The sequence below is a fragment of the Macadamia integrifolia genome, chromosome 5 (assembly GCF_013358625.1).
Source record: "Macadamia integrifolia cultivar HAES 741 chromosome 5, SCU_Mint_v3, whole genome shotgun sequence".
Lineage (NCBI taxonomy): Eukaryota > Viridiplantae > Streptophyta > Magnoliopsida > Proteales > Proteaceae > Macadamia > Macadamia integrifolia.
This window is the reverse complement of record NC_056561.1, coordinates 13,996,718-14,004,920: the sequence shown is the minus strand read 5'-3', so window position 1 is coordinate 14,004,920 and position 8,203 is coordinate 13,996,718.

The window sequence follows — 8,203 nt, the reverse complement described above, 5'->3', positions numbered from 1 at the left end:
ATCAGCTTCTAGGTACCCTGGTTCCACGGGTAGTACATGAGATGGATCATGCACGTACTTCTTCAGCATGGATATATGGAATACATTGTGAACATTTCCAAGCGAAGGTGGCAGAGCAAGCATGTAGGCTACTGAGCCAACCCGGGACAAGATCTCAAATGGTCCCATGTATCTTGGGCTCAACTTCCCCTTTCTGTGAAACCTTTGCAAACCTTTAGTAGGAGAGATCTTGAGAAATACCTTTTCTCCTGGCTGAAATTCAATCTCCTTCCTGCGGGTGTCCGCATAGCTCTTTTGACGGGACTGAGCTGCTTTAATCCGTTCTCTAATAACGTCGACTTTGTCACAAGTCATCTGGATCATCTCCGGTCCTAACATTCGACGTTCACCTACCTCATCCCAATACAACGGAGTTCTGCATTTTCTGCCATATAACGCCTCATATGGAGCCATCCCAATTGTAGCTTGGTAACTATTATTATATGCAAACTCCATAAGAGGTATATATTCTTCCCAGCTGCACTCATCTCCATTGCACATGCCCTGAGCATGTCTTCTAATATCTGTATGGTTCGCTCCGACTGACCATCCGTCTGTGGGTGAAAAGCTGTACTCAAATTCAGCTGCGATCCCAAGGCACGCTGTAAGCTTTTCCAAAATCTGGAAGTGAACCTTGGGTCCCTATCTGAAACAATGCTCACTGGCACTCCATGTAAGACGCACTATGTTATCCATGTAAAGTTGTGCTAGTTTGGGCATGGAGAACTTGGTTTTGATAGGAATGAAATGAGCAGTCTTGGTAAGTCGGTCCACAATCACCCATATCGCATCCATTCCCTTAGGTGTACTTGGTAGTCCGGTGACGAAGTCCATTGTAATCCTTTCCCACTTCCATTCTAGGTACTGGGAGTGGCTGAAGGGTACCATAAGGTCGATGCCTCTCAGCTTTCACCTTCTGGCAGGTAAGACAAGTCGCCACATACAAAGCTATGGTGACTTTCATGCTTGGCCACCAATAACTCTGTTTGAGGTCTTTGTACATTTTGGTACTTCCTGGGTGAAGTGAGTACTCGGAGCTATGTGCTTCTTTCACTATCTTATCTTGTATATCCAAATCATCGGGTACGCACAATCTGTCTCGAAACATCAATGCCCCATCACTGGCTAAAGTAAAATCTGGGTCGTTCATTGTTTGGTCTTGAACCTTAACTCTGATTCGCTGCAATTCAGGATCCAAAGGTTGCTTCAGTATCACCCCTTGCCTAATTGCCGGATGCACCTGTAGAGCCGATAAGGATACCGTCAACCATTTAAGGTTTTCTGGTTGAGGTTCAAGCTCTAGGGTTGCCCCTTCATACAAGAGGGTCTCTTCCATTTGCATCGCCTCTTGCACAAGTGGTGAGCTTACTGCTAAGCATGAAAGCGACACAGTCTGTGTCTTCCGACTCAATGCATCTGCCACTACATTAGCCTTGCCGGGATGATACTGAATGTCACAATCATAATCCTTCATGAGTTCAAGCCATCTTCTCTGTCTCATGTTCAGGTCCTTCTGAGTGAAGAAGTATTTCAGGCTTTTGTGGTCACTGTATATTTCACACTTCTCCCCATACAAATAGTGTCGCCAGATCTTAAGGGCAAAAATGACTGCTGCTAGTTCCAAGTCATGAGTGGGGTAGTTCTTCTCGTACTCCTTTAGTTATCGGGATGCATACGCTATTACCTTTCCGCGTTGCATGAGAACACAACCCAACCCAACTTTGGAAGCATCGGTATAGACCGTCATTCCACCTGTGCCTTCAGGAATAGTCAGCACAGGGGCAGTCACTAACTTTTCTTTCAATTCCTGGAAACTCTTCTCATATTCTTCTGCCCAGTCAAATTTCACACCCTTTTTAGTCAACTTGGTCATTGGTGCTGAGATCCGAGCAAAATTCTCGATGAAAAGCCGGTAGTATCCAGCCAATCCCAGGAAGCTTCTAATTTCAGTAACATTCTTGGGACTTTCCCATTCCACTACTGCTTTTACCTTAGCAGGATCCACTTCGATTCCAGCTTTAGACACTACGTGCCCCAGGAATCCAACTTGTTCAAGCCAAAATTCACACTTGCTGTACTTGGCAAACAACTGTTGATCTCTCAACCTCTGTAACACCATTCTCAAGTGTTGAGTGTGCTCCTCCTCGGTCTTGGAGTAGATTAAGATATCGTTAATAAAAACAATTACCCATTTGTCGAGCACATCCTGGAATACTCGATTCATTAGATCCATAAATGCTGTCGGCGCATTGGTTAACCCGAAGGACAACACTAGGAACTCATAATGGCCGTATCGAGTCCTAAATGCTGTTTTGGGTATATCACTGCTCTTTATCTTGAGCTGATAATAGCCGGACCGAAGGTCTACCTTTGAAAATACTCGGGCTCCCTGCAACTGATCAAATAAATCATCGATGCGTGGCAATGGATACCGGTTCTTAATGGTCAGCTTATTCAACTCCCGGTAATCTATGCACATACGCAAACTACCATCCTTCTTCTTGACAAACAACACCGGGGCACCCCAAGGTGAAACACTTGGGCGAATAAACCCCTTTTCCAATAGTTCCTGCAACTGCATCTGCAACTCCTTCAATTCAGCTGGTGCCATCCTATATGGAGCCTTAGATACTGGAGCTGCTCCAGGAGTCAAGTCTATGGCAAACTCCAACTCCCTATCAGGTGGTAATTGCATTAGATCATCTGGGAAAACATCGGGAAACTCTTTAACCACCTTTACTTCTTCTAGAGGTGTAATTCTTGCATCCACATCGAGTACCGAGGCTATGAAACCCTGACATCCACTTTCTAGCAACTTTACCGCTTGAAGAGCGGAGACCAGAACCTTCCTCACCCTTTTCATGGTATCTGCTCGGTACACCCACTCTTTCCCTTCGTCATCTGTTACCTTAATCAGCCTTTCCGCACAGATCACATTAGCTCGATGAGCCGACAACCAATCCATACCCAATATAGCATCAAAGTTCTGCATATTGAATTTAATAAGTTGTGCATCAAAGTTCTTCCCACTAATCTCCACTGGGCACGGCCCATACACTTCCTTCAACTGTGCAATTTTACCAGTAGGCATACTAACAATCATTCCATGGTCTAGGATCCCGGGTGACATCCCAAGTTTCCCTACAAATCTCTTAGATGCGAATGAATGAGTAGCTCCTGAATCAAATAAAACATAGGCTGGTATGCCCGATATGGGTAGGATACCTAGTATAACAATGTATAAAATTTCAGCAGGTCATCAATATTAATCATAATGAACTTCTTAATTTAAAATGTACCTGCTACAACTTCTGTACTAGCCTCAGCTTCCTCGGCTGATAGGGCGTACATCCTTCCCTGCGGTTGATTGCCTCAAGGTACGGGAGGTCGGTACGCAGAGGGCTGACTGGAGGGTAAGGCTGGTCGGGCCCGACAGTCTTTCGCATAATGCCCATAGGAATGGCAGTTGAAGCAACGAATCTGAGATGTCGAAACCGGAGCGGGGCCCCTCTGCACTTGACCCGCTGCAGATGGAGGTCGAGGTGGCCTTGGAGCTGTAGGTGCCACACTAGTGTTCGGGCGAAAAGAGGTTGAACCCGAACCACCAACTGGCCTAGGAGGATAGCCAGATGGCCTATAGGGCTGCCTAGACATAGGCCCAGAACTGTATGATCCGCGGTAAGCCTTGGAGGAATTTCTCGCATCTGGGAATGGATTTGTTCTCTTCCACAGTCCAGGAGTGAGGGACTGTTCACCCTTCTGCTTATCTTCCATTGTTTTGGCCTTCTGTACAATCTGGCCATATTCGGTCAAATCCAAGACTTCAAGAACAGACCCAATAGATGCTTTTAGGCCTTTTAGGAACCTTGCTGCCTTCTCTTCAGCTGTTCGCATATGCCTTGGGGCAAAATGGAACAAACTTTCGAATTGTTGCTGATACTCAAGGAAAGTCTTACCTCCTTGAGTTAAGGCCATGAATTCAGTCTCCTTTCGGTCTCTGAAACTGCGCGGATAGTGGTTATCCAAGAACAACTCCTTGAACTGCTCCCAAGTAGGTTCTGGATGAGCAGCCATCAATATAGGCTTGGAGGCTTGCCACCAAGAATTTGCCTCTTTCTTGAGTTGCAACCCAGCACAAATAAGTTTCTGGGCATCCATGCACTCAAGCACCTCAAATATCTTCTCTAATTCTTGGATCCATTGATCCGGTTCCAGAGGATCACTCCCCACCTTAGAGAATACAGGTGGTAAGTTCCTCTTGAATGACTCCACTACCCTTGACGTATTACTCATCACCGGGAAGTTAGGAGCATAGACAGGATAGTAGGAGTATGGAGGAGGCATCCCATGCTGAGGAATACCGAATGGTGGGATTGGAGGTGTACCCACCACTTGTGGTCCCGTTCCTGACCCTACAGGTGGGTCCTGCGGAGAGAGTACTCGGGGCGGTTGACTCGGTTGAGAAAAATCCAACTATTTTTGGATGGCAGTCATAAATGCTTGCTGTTGCTGAAGCATTTGTTGCTGGAAAGCTTGTTGGGACTGCTGGATTATAGTAGCAACATCTCCCGGTGTAATAACCGGTGGAGGGTCCGGGAGTGTAGTCATAGGTGGGTCCCTATGTGCCCCACCCTGACCAAGGGTCTCTGGAGGTAGTGGAGGCGAGGTATGCCCCACAGAACGGGCCCCTCTGGGATTTTGTGGTCGACCGACCCGACGAGGACCCCGCGAGGTACCTCGGGCATTACTACCGGATCTACTACGTACCATCATATGCCTGTACCTGGAACACATCACACACCACATTGGTTAAACACCATAGAATTGATTTCGGCACACAATCATATGCCATTACATGAGGTGTTGTAGTGTATGATAGCCTGTAATTAATCATAGCTCAATTCCAAGATACAGGCAAAGTTCACAACATACATGCTAATGGTCCCACTTCACCATAGCATATTAATCATAGGAATAACATCCATAGTGACAATCAATGAAATCATTGCTAGAAGGAGAGAAGGGAAACAAGAAAAGAAGAAAAATCTTCAAAATTCCCCAACTGCCATAACCGGTGGGCTGAACCGGCGGGTAGGGGCCCGCCGGTTATACCCGCTGGTTTTACTGCCTCACACCGGCGGGTGGCACCGGCGGGTAGGAGCCCGCCGGTTATACCTGCCGGTTTTGCCCGTGTTAAAACACGAATAGGGCCCTACAGACCCTGTTCAGTCTTGTCTCTTTCCCCATCTCCTTTCTCTTTCTTCCTTTCTTCCTTGGGCGATCTTGGAGGTCTCCTCGGCGCTTCTACTCGCGAGTCTACTCACCTACTCGACGCCTTAGAGAAGAGTCAACTCACCCTCATTCAAGTAAGTTCCTCCATCTTCCTTTCTCAGAATTTCCATTTGTATAAAATGCATGAATAGGGTTTACTTTCTAAGCTTCCTTTCCATAATTTCCACCATAGAATAGTATTACTAAGTGTTTGTGATGATTTCACTGTGCTCATTTGTAGTTTATAGGATTTTTATCTCTTCATTTGGAGAAAACCCCAATTTGTGCCCTAGGTTTCCAAATTTTGGGGTTTCTTAAATTTTTTGATCCTTTTCTCCAATTGATGATTCCCTTGTGATGCATTTCACTTGTTTTGTGCTTGATATGCTTTAGATTTCATGAATCATCCATTATGCTTGGAATCCCCATGTATTTCCATGAAAATTCCTATTTTGGCATTGGTTTCCTTGACTTTCATCCATACTTGTGCTCATGGAGTTTCATAGTCTATTTGGGTATGTTCTTGCACTTTCATGATCCCGTTACTATGGCATTTCGTTCTAGTCCTGGGGTTTCAAGCTTTTACTTCCTTGTGAAAGAGTTGGTGCATTGAAATCGAATCCTCCCGTGTTATTTATGCTTTTTCCTTTTTTGCTGTCGTTTTACTGTCTTGGCATGTTTCTATGCGTTGTCAACTACCGTGCTTTATGTCATAAGTTTCCTATCGTTCCTAGATTGTCGCCGTTCCCGTTTTGCATGAATTGGGTTTTGGATTTCCCCTTCTTAATGCTGCTGTCTTTTCCTTTCTGTACTAATCCTTACTTTCTTTTCTTATTGCCAGGATGTCATCCCGCACCGGCAAAGGACCATCTTCCTCTGGCGTTAGACGCAAGACCACCGCTTCTAAGCGGAAGAGTGCGGAGACCAGCTCTTCAGCTCCTCGCACAGGAGACCTGCACCTGCCCAGTCTGACCCTACAGACTATGATGAGGAGCACTTCCTCAGTGCCGAGGCCGCAGCCAACTGGCCCAACTTCCTGAAGGGGTCAGTGTTGATGGAGAAGACCGTGGTAGTCGAGGACTTCCACAAGGCTAGGCTTCAGGAGAGGTTCTCAGCATTGGGCTGGGACTCTATTCTTCATGTGGACCGACCATGCTACGAGCAGCTCGTCCGTCGGTTCTATTGTAACTTGGAGGTGTCGTATCCGTACGGGGAGTTCACCATCAACAGCTTGGTGAAGGGAGTGGACATCCAGCTGACGGTAGGCACCTTGTCCAGTATCTTGGGTATATCGGCGGTGGGACACCGATACTACAGTCCCCCCAGGGGTAGGCCTCAGGGACCATTCATGAGCCTGGAGACACCGGACTTCATCTACGAGACCATCTGCGGCAGCAGCAGTCGCCCGGAGTCCGAGACATCTTTCTACCCTGAGGTTCGTCTATTCGCCCGGTTGATCCAGTTCAACCTGCTCCCCAAAGGAGGTCATCGGAACCAGGTGGGTTTCATGGTGGCTTTCATTGCCTTCTGTATCTTCACGGCCGCAGAGGGAGGCGGCGAGCACTTGTGCCTCCCTACATTATTCTCAGAACGATGGAGCACCACACTTCCCACCCAGAGGATGGAGGATTCCCTTACGGCAGGATCCTCACTAGGATCTTCGAGTTCTTCGGGGTGGATCTGAGCGGTGAAGAGGGGAAGACTCCGGCTGATAGGTTCAACCGGAGAAACCTCCTGAAGATGGGTCTTCAGACCCTCATGGATTCACCTCCTAGATCAGGAACTCAGAGAGGTAGGGGTAGGACGGCTGCCCTGATGGAGGATGTCCTCATGGAGGAGGAGTCCAGTGAGGAGGATGAGGACTACGTTCCTCAGGACGAGGAGGAGGATCTGATGGGTGGCAGCATCCCTGAGGAGGCGCCTCAGGAGTCGAGAGGTCCTGGTCCTAGTTCTTCTAGAGCTACAGCCCCACCACCTGGGAGTAGTGCTTACGACTTTGAGGGCATGTCGTCCTCTATGCGGGCCTTGCAGGATGGCCAGGTTCAGATACTGAGGCGGCTGGACGAGATTGCCTCCAGGCAGACCACCTTGGAGGATTCCTTCCTTAGGCTGGGTCAGGACTTAGACACCAGGGCCAACGCTATCTCAGCAGACTATGGCCGGCTTCGGAGGGAGGTACGGCTGGTGAACGTGAGGTTCGATTACTACGATCACCGCTTCGACGTCAACTCCAGGCCTCCAGCGAACGTGGTGATCATCGACGACGATGACGACGACCAGTGAGGGCTTGGCTCACCCACACTAGCTGTTTACCCGTTTCCTCCTTTTTTGTAGACATTGTATATTTATTTATTCTCATTCCTTGTATATGTATTGTAACTGGTTTCATTTATGGAATAAAATACCTTTGGATAGTGGATTTTTTGTGGTGTTTTCATATGTGGAGTACCTGTGTGGTTTTGTGGTTATGTGATTTTTCTATCTATGCTCTTTGTTATATTATTATCTGTTGTTTATCAGGTGTTTGTGTAAAATTTTTGGAAATCCCATTTTTTACGCCGTTATGCTGCCGAAATTTCATCAAAATAGTACTCTATAGGTTACATCACCAACCTAATTCCCTTTTTTATCTATACTCACGCATGCCATGAATGCAATATATAATGAAATCCCTTTTTATACTTTCTTTCTTTAGCTTTTAATCTTTAAAGCTTTTATATTAGCCCAACCCCATTTTCTTATTATAGAGTCTATGGGATTCTAATGGTATGCTGTGAGTGGAGCAGAGCATCACGCTCTGATACCACCGTTTGTCACACCCCGTTCACACTGAACCGGAGCGGTGACCGAGTTAACACCGGTTAACCCAAACCTGCCAGGATCATCAGATACT